This window comes from Dendrobates tinctorius, unplaced genomic scaffold, assembly GCF_039654945.1.
Source record: "Dendrobates tinctorius isolate UK_male_01 unplaced genomic scaffold, ASM3965494v1 ptg000130l, whole genome shotgun sequence".
NCBI lineage: Eukaryota > Metazoa > Chordata > Amphibia > Anura > Dendrobatidae > Dendrobates > Dendrobates tinctorius.
Genome location: NW_027361798.1, coordinates 4,186,701 through 4,200,174, shown reverse-complemented (window position 1 = coordinate 4,200,174; position 13,474 = coordinate 4,186,701). Strand labels below are relative to the sequence as shown.

The window sequence follows — 13,474 nt, the reverse complement described above, 5'->3', positions numbered from 1 at the left end:
CTTTCCTCATAAGACAGGGTTTGCAGACCGGTCACCATTCTGGTCGCTCTTTTCTGAACTTGCTCCAGTTTGTTGATGTCTTTTTTAAAATGTGGTGCCCAAAACTGGACACAATATTCCAGATGAGGTCTGACCAAAGAGGAGTAGAGGGCAATAATGACTTCACGTGATCTAGACTGTATGCTTCTGTTAATACATCCTAGAATTGCATTTGCCTTTTTTGCTGATGCATCACACTGTTGACTCATATTCAGTCTGTGATCTATTAGTATACCCAAGTCTTTTTCACATGTGCTGTTGCTTAGCCCTATTCCTCCCATTCTGTATATGCTATTTTCATTTTTATTGCCCAGATGTAGTACTTTGCATTTTTCCCTGTTAAAAACCATTCTGTTAGTTGCTGCCCACTGCTCCAGTCTATTTATATCTTTTTGAATCCTCTCTCTTTCTTCTCTAGTATATGCTATCCCTCCTAGCTTTGTGTCATCAGCAAATGTAATCAGTTTACCCTCAATTCCTTCATCTAAATCATTGATAAAGATGTTGAACAATACAGGGCCCAGGACAGAGCCCTGTGGTACCCCACTTGAGACATTCTTCCAACTGGATGTGCAGCCATTTACGACCACTCTTTGGGTCCGATCACTAAGCCAGTTATGAATCCACCTAACAGTTGCCTTGTCCATTCCATACTTAGTCATTTTTTCAATAAGGATTGTATGAGATACTTTGTCAAATGCTTTGCTGAAGTCAAGATATACTATATCTACAGCATTTCCTTCATCCACCCAATCAGTGATTCCGTCATAGAAGGAAATTAAGTTAGTCTGACATGACTTATTAGTTACAAACCCATGCTGACTCTGTTTAATCACTTCATCCTTATCCAGGTATTGACATACATGTTGTTTAATAATTTGTTCAAAGATCTTTCCTGGTATAGAAGTCAGACTCACCGGCCTATAGTTGCCTGGGTCCACCTTCTTCCCCTTTTTGAAGATAGGAACAACATTTGCTCTTCTCCAGTCTTCTGGGACTTTTCATGTTCTCCAAGAATTTTCAAAGATTATGGAGAGGGGTTCAAAAATTTCTTCTGCTATCTCCTTCAGTACTCTGGGGTGTAATTCATCTGGACCTGGAGACTTGAATTTATTTAGGCAGGGCTGTGGAGTCGGAGTCGGTGCTCATTTTGGTGGAGTCGGAGTCGGAGTTGGAGTCGGTATAAAATGGACCGACTCCTAAAATATATAATAAATTGGTTACAGTAATTCAATGCAGGATGTGCTGAATATTTTTTCATAGGAGTTTGGGAAAGTTATGAAATGTCCTATAAATGGCTGTTATATTCCTGATCTAAGGCTACATTAACACAGCGTTTTTCCTGTGTTTTTTGAGGATACGTTTTTCAGCTGCAAAAGCTGATCATCTTTTTAAAAAACTGCATCACCTGAAAGGTTTTTGAGCTTATAGATAATGTTTTCAATAGCAAAAGCAGATTAGAAATCTGCTCTATCTATCCATTTATCCATATCTGTCTATCTATATCGTATCTGTACCAAAAAGAATGAAAACCGGGTAGTACACCAATATATATTCTGTTCTATCTAAATATCTTGATTATTGGATCATAAAAATGATTAAATGTCTGAGGTTCACATTGTACTACAATAAATTTTTCACTTAAATATAAGCAATATGTGTGGGAGTCGGAGTCGTGGAGTCGGAGTTGGAGTCGGAGTCGGTGTAAGGGAAATTGAGGAGTCGGAGTCGCAGGTTTGGCTTACCGACTCCACAGAACTGCATTTAGGTTAGCTAAGTGTTTCCTCACTATCTTCTGTTTATAGATATCCTGGATTCTTCTATTCCCTTAATAGGACAGTGAAGAACAGTTGCTGTTACATTTCCTTTCTGAGAGAAAACAGATGCAAAATAGGAATTTAAAAGTTTGGCCTTCTCAACATCCTGTCTTACCATTTCATCATTTTCATCCTGTAAAAATCCTATAGCATCTTTGACTTTTCTTTTACTTTTGACATATCCCTAAAATCCTTTATTATTGCTTTTGACATCTCTTGCAAGCCTCAATTCATTGTCAGCTTTAGATAATCTGATTTGTGCCCTGCACGTTCTGCAGACAGCATTATATTCTTCTTTAGATATGCCTCCCTCTTTCCATTTTATAAACATTTCTTTCTTCCTTTTTAGCATGTGCTTAAGTTCTGTGTTCATCCATCCTGGTTTCCTTAAATGCTTCCTATTCTTCCCTCTTTTCGGAATTGTTAACAATTATGCTTTGAGAATTTCATTTTTCAAGATTTCCCATCCTTCCTGGACATTTTTGTCCTTAAGGATATCCAGCCATTGGATCCCTCCAATTCTCTTTCTGAATCCCTTTAAATCTGCCTTTCTGAAATCTAACCTTGACGTCTGAGTCTTCACAGGTCTTCCTCCTCTAGTTATCCAAAATTCTAAAATAGCATGGTCGCTACCTCCTAGGGTCCCAGCCACTTTTACCTCCTCAACCATTTCCTCCCTGTTTATAAGGATTAGATCCAAGGTAGCAGATCCCCTTGTTTTCTCCCCTACCTTTTGGAAGATAAAGTTGTCAGCAAGAGAGGATAAGAATTTCCTTGACCTGTTAGTTTTGCCTGAGAGAGATTCCCAACAAATGTCTGGATAGTTGAAATCTCCCATGACAACTATGTCATATTTTTTGGAGAACTTGGCCATTTGATGCATAAAGAGTTCATCCATATCTTCAGCTTGCACAGGCGGCCTGTAGTAAATGCCTACAATGGTGTCCTTTCCATTGTTCTGTCCTTGTATTCTTACCCAAACAGTTTCCACAGAACTCCCAGTCTCTGAAGCTTGGATCTCTGTGCAGATATACGAGTTTCTAACATACAATGCGACACCTCCTCCTCGTTTATCAAGTCTGGTTCTAGCAAATAAGTTGTATCCTTCTAGTCTTGTATTCCAATCATGTGTATTGTCCCACCAAGTTTCAGTGATTCCAATTACATCATATTTCTTTTCCTGTGTTAGTAGTTCCAATTCTCCTTGTTTGTTGCCCATGCTTTGTGCATTAGTATAGAAACATTTTAGTTTGTGATTGGTTTCTCTTTCTCCAATATTTTTATTAATTAGATTCTTTTGTCTTTGTTCTTCCTTTCCACTTCTAATAGCAGAGTTCTCAATAGCATTTGTCAGGTGTATGGCTTTTTCTGGTCTTTTGCTTCCCTTCCCATGTTGTTCTAGTTTAAAACTCTCCTTACAAGTGTAGCAAGGCAACTTCCAAATACATGTTTTCCAGTCTTTGTAAGGTGCACCCCATCTCTAGCAAGTAGTCCATCGTATAGGTAATTCACTCCGTGATCCATAAATCCAAATCGTTGCTGACGGCACCATCGACGTAGCCAGTTGTTCACCTGCAGAATCTTATTCCACCTCCTTGTTCCATGGCCATCCACTGGGAGGATGGAAGAGAAGACCACCTGCGCTCCCAGTTCTTTCACTTTCTTGCCTAAGTCTTCAAAGTCTCTGCAGATGATTTCCAGGTCGTTTCTTGCGGTGTCATTTGTCCCCACTTGTAGTAGCAGGAATGGGTAGTCATCTGTAGGTCTGAAGAGTCCTGATATCCTGTCAGACACATCTTTAATTTTTGCACCTGGAAGACAGCACATTTCTCTTGAGGTTATATCCGGTCTGCAGATAGCGGCCTCTGTTCCTCTCAACAGGGAATCCCCCATGACCACCACTCTCCGCTTCTTCTTCACAACATTTTTCTTTCTCCATCCAGAATTATTTTGCTCTGCGGTGGGGTGAGATTACTTCCCTTGGGTTATTTTTCCTCGCGGTGGGGTGAGATTACTTCCCTTGGGTTATTTTGGCCCACAGTGAGGTGGGATTACTTCCCTTGGGTTACATTGCCCCGCAGTGGGGTGAGATTACTTCCCTTAGGTTATTTTGCCCCACGGTGGGGTGGGATTACTTCCCTTGGGTTATTTTTCCTCGCGGTGGGGTGAGATTACTTCCCTTGGGTTATTTTGCTCCGCGGCGGAGTGAGATTACTTCCCTTGGGTTATTTTGCTCTGCGGTGGGGTGGGATTACTTCCCTTGGGTTATTTTTCCTCGCGGTGGGGTGGGATTACTTCCCTTGGGTTATTTTGGCCCGCAGTGAGGTGGGATTACTTACCTTAGGTTATTTTGCCCCACAGTGGGGTGAGATTACTTCCCTTGGGTTATTTTTCCTCGTGGTGGGGTGAGATTACTTCCCTTGGGTTATTTTGGCCCACAGTGAGGTGGGATTACTTTTCTTGGGATCTTTTGCCCCTTGGTGGGGTAGGATTACTTCTTATAATGCTTCTCAAGCATGTTTTAGTCGTCTTCAAAAGCTGGAGGACTCAGCGCAGGAGAACGATTGAAGTTTTTAATGAGAGTTTGGTCCGAGTGAAGGATTACGTGACACATGGCGGCGGCGAGTCGACCTGTCCCTGACGTGCGATCCCTCCCTGTGTGTCACACCATTATCCAGGCCCTGATCCAGCTCACAATCACCTATGGGCCTCCCAGTCCGGACGCTGTGACCGAGGAAGAGAGCAAGGATGTCTTATCCTGTGTGCAAACACCACAGCCGGTCAATGCAACCTCAGTGGCCGGCAACATGGAGTCTGTACCTGCCTTTGATCCAGGAGGCAAAAGCGTGGGGCAGAGAGGTGTGGATGGCAGTGACCCCGCCGCCGCTCCTGCTGCATGGCAACCTGCAGGAGTCGCTCTGCTCCTCGGATGGCTCCTGGCGGCAGTCTCCGGTAGGTGCCATCATTCTAAAGCCTTCTGAATGGGATAGAGGAGGGGGGTATGTGCTCTATAGACCCTCCCGGCAATATATATATATATATATATATATATATATATATATATATATATATATATATATAAACTCCAGTGAAGGTTTGGTACTTGGACTGTGAACGCTTACAATAATGATGGGGATTTTACTACTGTTGCGGTTAATTAGTGACTAATCGTCGAGCACCTCCAGAGACGACCCGGGAAGCTGGGATCAAAAAAAGACACAAATATTAAAAACATATTAAAAAGCAAATATGCGCCATAGATACAAAATAGGACAAGCACCTTAGAGCTTGATCTGCCTCCTGAGGACGACCGCATGCCCAAAAGACGACTCCCAAGCAATGAGAAGCAATAAAGCGAATGAATGATCGCAGCAGAAGACCACTAGTAATATCATACACGTCCTATCCCCTTTACCCCTGGGCTGGTGGCAATACGCAGGGGTCTCTTGCTCACCCATCTCTTTGCCCCATGCACAGGTCCCTCTTGTATCTAGTCCCACCTTGAGCTCATGTCTTGCAGCATTGACCATCATGGATCTTCTTCTGATAATGCTGGCTCAGTTATTGGGGATGGGTTGTTTGTGACTTGTATTTTATTGATCCCTCCGGTCGTCTTCGGCTGCAATCATTCATTCGTTTGGGAAGAGCAGATCTCTTTATTGCTTCTCATTTTTGGGAAACTTCTTTTGGACATTGATATTTTGGGGGGGTTTTTTTGGTCGCCATCAGGTTCTTTGGTGCTTGTCCTGTTTTGTTTCTATGGAGCCTATTGGCTTTGTAATGTTTTTAATATTTGTCTTGATTTGTCCCTTGATTTGTAATAAAGTTTACATTACATGGTATTGCATACTCCTTTTTTCTTGTTTGTTCGTGGCATATTAAGTACGTGTTGGGCTGATCCCAGTATAGTTGGTAGGTCCCTCATTATTCTCTTTCTCACAAGGAAAAATGGGAAAGCACAAGGATCTAAGCGACTGACAAGAGTCTGTAAAGTCTAGACGACGAGGTCTGCGTCTAGAATGACGGGCCTTGTGGAGGTCCCCCTTTATGCTGCCTGTCTCGGAAAGTGACCCTCACTATACTGTGGGTCTCCAGGGGTGTCACCCGTATGGAGTGATGGTGGCTCTTGGACAGTGTCCCCCGGTGCGTGGTGAAGGCGGCTCTGGGACAGTGTCCCCCTGGCGCGTGGCAACGGAGGCTCCGAGGCAGCGTCCCCTGGTGAGTGGTGACGGTGGCTCTGGGGCAGTGTCCCCCGGTGCGTGATGACGGCGGCTCTGGGGCAGTGTCCCCCGGTGCGTGGTGATGGGGCTCTGGGGCAGTGTCCCCCTGTGTTGTGGCGGCTCTGGGGCAGTGTCCCCCGGTGCGTGGTGACGGTGGCTCTGGGGCAGTGTCCCCCGGTGCGTGGTGAAGGCGGCTCTGGGGCAGCATTCCCCGGTGCGTGGTGACATGGGCTCTGGGGCAGTGTCCCCCTGGCTTGTGGCGGCTCTGGGGCAGTGTCCCCCGGTGCGTGGTGACGTTGGCTCTGGGTCAGTGTCCCCCGGTGTGTGATGACGGCTGCTCTGAGCAGCATCTTCCGGTGCGTAGTGACGGTGGCTCTGGGGCACTGTCCCCCGGTGTTTGATGACGGCGGCTCTGGGGCAGCATCCTCCGGTGCGTGGTGGCAGTGGCTCTGGGGCAGCGTCCCCTGGTGTGTGGTGACGGCGGCTCTGTGGCAGTGTCCCCTGGTGTGTGGTGACGGCGGCTCTGTGGCAGTGTCCCCTGGTGTGTGATGACGTCTGTTCTGTTGCAGTGTCCCCGGTGTGTGGTGACGGCGGCTCTGGGGCAGCATCCTCCGGTGCGTGGTGGCAGTGGCTCTGGGGCAGCGTCCCCTGGTGTGTGGTGACAGCGGCTCTGTGGCAGTGTCCCCCGGTGCGTGGTGACGTTGGCTCTGGGGCAGCATCCTCCGGTGCGTGGTGACGGTGGCTCTGGGGCAGTGTCCCCTGGTGTGTGATGACTGCTGCTCTGTTGCAGTGTCCCCGGTGCGTGGTGACGGTGGCTCTGGGGCAGTGTCCCCCGGTGCGTGGTGACGTTGGCTCTGGGTCAGTGTCCCCCGGTGTGTGATGACGGCTGCTCTGAGCAGCATCTTCCGGTGCGTAGTGACGGTGGCTCTGGGGCACTGTCCCCCGGTGTTTGATGACGGCGGCTCTGGGGCAGCATCCTCCGGTGCGTGGTGGCAGTGGCTCTGGGGCAGCGTCCCCTGGTGTGTGGTGACGGCGGCTCTGTGGCAGTGTCCCCTGGTGTGTGGTGACGGCGGCTCTGTGGCAGTGTCCCCTGGTGTGTGATGACGTCTGTTCTGTTGCAGTGTCCCCGGTGTGTGGTGACGGCGGCTCTGGGGCAGCATCCTCCGGTGCGTGGTGGCAGTGGCTCTGGGGCAGCGTCCCCTGGTGTGTGGTGACAGCGGCTCTGTGGCAGTGTCCCCCGGTGCGTGGTGACGTTGGCTCTGGGGCAGCATCCTCCGGTGCGTGGTGACGGTGGCTCTGGGGCAGTGTCCCCTGGTGTGTGATGACTGCTGCTCTGTTGCAGTGTCCCCGGTGCGTGGTGACGGTGGCTCTGGGGCAGCATCCTCCGGTGCGTGGTGACGGTGGCTCTGGGGCACTGTCCCCCGGTGTGTGATGACGGCTGCTCTGGGGCAGCATCTTCCGGTTCGTAGTGACGGTGGCTCTGAGGAATTGTCCCCCGGTGTTTGATGACGGCGGCTCTGGGGCAGCATCCTCCGGTGCGTGGTGGCAGTGGCTCTGGGGCAGCGTCCCCTGGTGTGTGGTGACGGCGGCTCTGTGGCAGTGTCCCCTGGTGTGTGGTGACGGCGGCTCTGTGGCAGTGTCCCCTGGTGTGTGATGACGTCTGTTCTGTTGCAGTGTCCCCGGTGTGTGGTGACGGCGGCTCTGGGGCAGCATCCTCCGGTGCGTGGTGGCAGTGGCTCTGGGGCAGCGTCCCCTGGTGTGTGGTGACAGCGGCTCTGTGGCAGTGTCCCCCGGTGCGTGGTGACGTTGGCTCTGGGGCAGCATCCTCCGGTGCGTGGTGACGGTGGCTCTGGGGCAGTGTCCCCTGGTGTGTGATGACTGCTGCTCTGTTGCAGTGTCCCCGGTGCGTGGTGACGGTGGCTCTGGGGCAGCATCCTCCGGTGCGTGGTGACGGTGGCTCTGGGGCACTGTCCCCCGGTGTGTGATGACGGCTGCTCTGGGGCAGCATCTTCCGGTTCGTAGTGACGGTGGCTCTGAGGAATTGTCCCCCGGTGTTTGATGACGGCGGCTCTGGGGCAGCATCCTCCGGTGCGTGGTGGCAGTGGCTCTGGGGCAGCGTCCCCTGGTGTGTGGAGACGGCGGCTCTGTGGCAGTGTCCCCTGGTGTGTGATGACGGCTGCTCTGTTGCAGTGTCCCCGGTGGGTGGTGACGGTGGCTCTGGGGCAGCATCCTCCGGTGCGTGGTGATGGTGGCTCTGGGGCAGTGTCCCCCAGTGCGTGGTGACGGTGGCTTTGTGGCATTGTCCCCCGGTGTTTGATGACGGCGGCTCTGGGGCAGTGTCCCCTGGTGCGTGGTGACGGTGGCTGTGGGGTACTGTCCCCCGGTGTTTGATGACGGCGGCTCTGGGGCACTGCCCCCCGGTGTTTGATGACGGCGGCTCTGGGGCAGCATCCTCCGGTGCGTGGTGGCAGTGGCTCTGGGGCAGCGTCCCCTTGTGTGTGGTGACGGCGGCTCTGTGGCAATGTACCCCGGTGCGTGGTGACGGTGGCTCTGGGGCAGCATCCTCCGGTGCGTGGTGATGGCGGCTCTGGGTCATTGTCCCCAGGTGCGTGGTAACGGTGGCTCTGGGGCAGTGTCCCCCCGTGCGTGATGACGGCGGTTCTGGGGCAGTGTCCCCCGGTGCGTGGTGACGGTGGCTCTGGGGCAGTGTCCCCCGATGCGTGGTGATGGTGGCTCTAGGTCAGTGTCCCCCCGGTGTTTGATGACGGCGGCTCTGGGGCAGTGTCCTCTGGTCCGTGGTGACGGCGGCCCTGGGGCAGTGTCCCCGGTGCGTGGTGACGGTGGCTCTGGGGCAGCGTCCACTGGTACGTGGTGATTGCGGCTCTGGGATATTGTCCCCCGTTCCGTGGTGACAGTGGCTCTGGGGCAGTGTCCTCCGGTGTTTGATGACGGTGGCTCTGGGGCAGTGTCCCCCGGTGCGTGGTGACGGTGGCTCTGGGGCAGTGTCCCCCGGTGTTTGATGATGGCGGCTCTGGGGCAGTGTCCCCCGGTGCGTGGTGACGGTGGCTCTGGGGCAGTGTCCCCCAGTGCGTGGTGACGGTGGCTCTGGGGCAGTGTCCCCCGGTGCGTGGTGATGGCGGCTCTGGGACATTGTCCCCGTTCCGTGGTGACGGTGGCTCTGGGGCAGTGTCCCCCGGTGTTTGATGACGGCGGCTCTGGGGCAGTGTCCCCTGGTGTGTGGTGACGGCGGCTCTGTGGCAGTGTCCCCCGGTGCGTGGTGACGGTGGCTCTAGTGCAGTGTCCCCCGGTGTTTGATGACGGCTGCTCTGGGGCAGCATCTTCCGGTGCGTAGTGACGGTGGCTCTGGGGAACTGTCCCCCGGTGTTTGATGACGGCGGCTCTGGGGCAGCATCCTCCGGTGCGTGGTGGCAGTGGCTCTGGGGCAGCGTCCCCTGGTGTGTGGAGACGACGGCTCTGTGGCAGTGTCCCCTGGTGTGTGATGACGGCTGCTCTGTTGCAGTGTCCCCGGTGCGTGGTGACGGTGGCTCTGGGGCAGCATCCTCCGGTGCGTGGTGATGGTGGCTCTGGGGCAGTGTCCCCCAGTGCGTGGTGACGGCGGCTTTGTGGCATTGTCCCCCGGTGTTTGATGACGGTGGCTCTGGGGCAGTGTCCCCTGGTGCGTGGTGACGGTGGCTGTGGGGTACTGTCCCCCGGTGTTTGATGACGGCGGCTCTGGGGCACTGCCCCCCGGTGTTTGATGACGGCGGCTCTGGGGCAGCATCCTCCGGTGCGTGGTGGCAGTGGCTCTGGGGCAGCGTCCCCTGGTGTGTGGTGACGGCGGCTCTGTGGCAATGTACCCCGGTGCGTGGTGACGGTGGCTCTGGGGCAGCATCCTCCGGTGCGTGGTGATGGCGGCTCTGGGTCATTGTCCCCAGGTGCGTGGTGACGGTGGCTCTGGGGCAGTGTCCCCCCGTGCGTGATGACGGCGGTTCTGGGGCAGTGTCCCCCGGTGCGTGGTGACGGTGGCTCTGGGGCAGTGTCCCCCGGTGTTTGATGATGGCGGCTCTGGGGCAGTGTCCCCCGGTGCGTGGTGACGGTGGCTCTGGGGCAGTGTCCCCCAGTGCGTGGTGACGGTGGCTCTGGGGCAGTGTCCCCCGGTGCGTGGTGATGGCGGCTCTGGGACATTGTCCCCGTTCCGTGGTGACGGTGGCTCTGGGGCAGTGTCCTCCGGTGTTTGATGACGGTGGCTCTGGGGCAGTGTCCCCCGGTGCGTGGTGACGGTGGCTCTGGGGCAGTGTCCCTCGGTGTTTGATGATGGCGGCTCTGGGGCAGTGTCCCCCGGTGCGTGGTGACGGTGGCTCTGGGGCAGTGTCCCCCAGTGCGTGGTGACGGTGGCTCTGGGGCAGTGTCCCCCGGTGCGTGGTGATGGCGGCTCTGGGACATTGTCCCCGTTCCGTGGTGACGGTGGCTCTGGGGCAGTGTCCCCCGGTGTTTGATGACGGCGGCTCTGGGGCAGTGTCCCCTGGTGTGTGGTGACGGCGGCTCTGTGGCAGTGTCCCCCGGTGCGTGGTGACGGTGGCTCTGGTGTAGTGTCCCCCGGTGTTTGATGACGGCGGCTCTGGGGCCGTGTCCTCCGGTGCGTGGTGACGGTGGCTCTGGGGCAGTGTCCCCCGGTGCGTGGTGACGGTGGCTCTGGTGCAGTGTCCCCCGGTGCGTGGTGACGGTGGCTCTGGTGCAGTGTCCCCCGGTGCGTGGTGACGGTGGCTCTGGTGCAGTGTCCCCCGGTGCGTGGTGACGGTGGCTTTGGTGCAGTGTCCCCCGGTGCGTGGTGACGGTGGCTCTGGTGCAGTGTCCCCCGGTGCGTGGTGACGGTGGCTCTGGTGCAGTGTCCCCCGGTGCGTGGTGACGGTGGCTCTGGGGCAATGTCCCCCGGTGCGTGGTGACGGTGGCTCTGGTGCAGTGTCCCCCGGTGCGTGGTGACGGCTGCTCTGGGGCAGTGTCCCCCGGTGCGTGGTGACGGTGGCTCTGGGGCAGTGTCCTCCGGTGCGTGGTGACGGCGGCTCTGGGGCAGTGTCCTCCGGTGCATGGTGACGGCGGCTCTGGGGCAGTGTCCCCCGGTGCGTGGTGACGGTGGCTCTGGGGCAGTGTCCTCTGGTGCGTGGTGACGGTGGCTCTGGGGCAGTGTCCCCCGGTGCGTGGTGACGGTGGCTTTGGGGCAGTGTCCCCCGGTGCGTGGTGACGGTGGCTCTGGGGCAGTGTCCCCCGGTGCGTGGTGACGGTGGCTCTGGTGCAGTGTCCCCCTGTGTTTGATGACGGCGTCTCTGGGGCAGTGTCCCCCGGTGTTTGATGATGGTGGCTCTGGTGCAGTGTCCCCTGGTGTTTGATGACGGCGTCTCTGGGGCAGTGTCGCCCGGTGCGTGGTGACGGCGGCTCTGGGGCAGTGTCCCCCGGTGCGTGGTGATGGCGGCTCTGGGGCAGTGTCCCCCGGTGCGTGGTGACGGCGGCTCTGGGGCAGTGTCCCCCGGTGTTTGATGATGGTGGCTCTGGTGCAGTGTCCCCTGGTGTTTGATGACGGCGTCTCTGGGGCAGTGTCGCCCGGTGCGTGGTGATGGCGGCTCTGGGGCAGTGTCCCCCGGTGCGTGGTGACGGCGGCTCTGGGGCAGTGTCCCCCGGTGCGTGGTGACGGCGGCTCTGGGGCAGTGTCCCCCGGTGCGTGGTGACGGCGGCTCTGGGGCAGTGTCCCCCGGTGCGTGGTGACGGCGGCTCTGGGGCAGTGTCCCCCGGTGCGTGGTGACGGCGGCTCTGGGGCAGTGTCCCCCGGTGCGTGGTGACGGCGGCTCTGGGGCAGTGTCCCCCGGTGCGTGGTGACGGCGGCTCTGGGGCAGTGTCCCCCGGTGCGTGGTGACGGCGGCTCTGGGGCAGTGTCCCCCGGTGCGTGGTGACGGCGGCTCTGGGGCAGTGTCCCCCGGTGCGTGGTAATGGCGGCTCTGGGGCAGTGTCCCCCGGTGCGTGGTGACGGCGGCTCTGGGGCAGTGTCCCCCGGTGCGTGGTGACGGCGGCTCTGGGGCAGTGTCGCCCCGGTGCGTGGTGACGGCGGCTCTGGGGCAGTGTCCCCCGGTGCGTGGTGACGGCGGCTCTGGGGCAGTGTCCCCCGGTGCGTGGTGACGGCGGCTCTGGGGCAGTGTCCCCCGGTGCGTGGTGACGGCGGCTCTGGGGCAGTGTCCCCCGGTGCGTGGTGACGGCGGCTCTGGGGCCGTGTCCCCCGGTGCGTGGTGACGGGGGCTCTGGGGCAGTGTCCCCCGGTGCGTGGTGACGGCGGCTCTGGGGCAGTGTCCCCCGGTGCGTGGTGACGGCGGCTCTGGGGCAGTGTCCCCCGGTGCGTGGTGACGGCGGCTCTGGGGCAGTGTCCCCCGGTGCGTGGTGACGGCGGCTCTGGGGCAGTGTCCCCCGGTGCGTGGTGACGGCGGCTCTGGGGCAGTGTCCCCCGGTGCGTGGTGACGGCGGCTCTGGGGCAGTGTCCCCCGGTGCGTGGTGACGGCGGCTCTGGGGCAGTGTCCCCCGGTGCGTGGTGACGGCGGCTCTGGGGCAGTGTCCCCCGGTGCGTGGTGACGGCGGCTCTGGGGCAGTGTCCCCCGGTGCGTGGTGACGGCGGCTCTGGGGCAGTGTCCCCCGGTGCGTGGTGACGGCGGCTCTGGGGCAGTGTCCCCCGGTGCGTGGTGACGGCGGCTCTGGGGCAGTGTGCCCCGGTGCGTGGTGACGGCGGCTCTGGGGCAGTGTCCCCCGGTGCGTGGTGACGGCGGCTCTGGGGCAGTGTCCCCCGGTGCGTGGTGACGGCGGCTCTGGGGCAGTGTCCCCCGGTGCGTGGTGACGGCGGCTCTGGGGCAGTGTCCCCCGGTGCGTGGTGACGGCGGCTCTGGGGCAGTGTCCCCCGGTGCGTGGTGACGGCGGCTCTGGGGCCGTGTCCCCCGGTGCGTGGTGACGGTGGCTCTGGGGCAGTGTCCCCCGGTGCGTGGTGACGGCGGCTCTGGGGCAGTGTCGCCCGGTGCGTGGTAATGGCGGCTCTGGGGCAGTGTCCCCCGGTGCGTGGTGACGGCGGCCCTGGGGCAGTGTCCCCCGGTGTGATTTAATTAGTTCCCCTGTAAGGTGGAGTGGCCTGGTCTGAGGAATTGTATTTTCCATCATGAGGACTGTTGTGTCCGTCACTTACCTGGGAAAGAGATGGTAGCAAAATGCAGTATGGGAAACAGACAGGACGGACGCTCCGCAGGCATCATGTGGATGTAGCATGTATCATCAATCTCGCGTTGTACAGCGCCCCCTTCATAGCAGTGATACTCCCCAATATCAGCGCCTCCACCAGCAGATGATGGTCGGAGGATCCAGGTGATGTCTTATCTC

The 13,474-nt window shown here is 57.1% G+C and overlaps 1 protein-coding gene across 2 annotated transcripts in view; it reads left to right on the top strand.

The window, feature by feature from the left end:
• Positions 1 to 13,474, top strand: part of FAM83H (family with sequence similarity 83 member H) — a 92,791-nt gene that overhangs the window by 36,345 nt on the left and 42,972 nt on the right. The gene's annotated exons all lie outside the window — the stretch shown is intronic.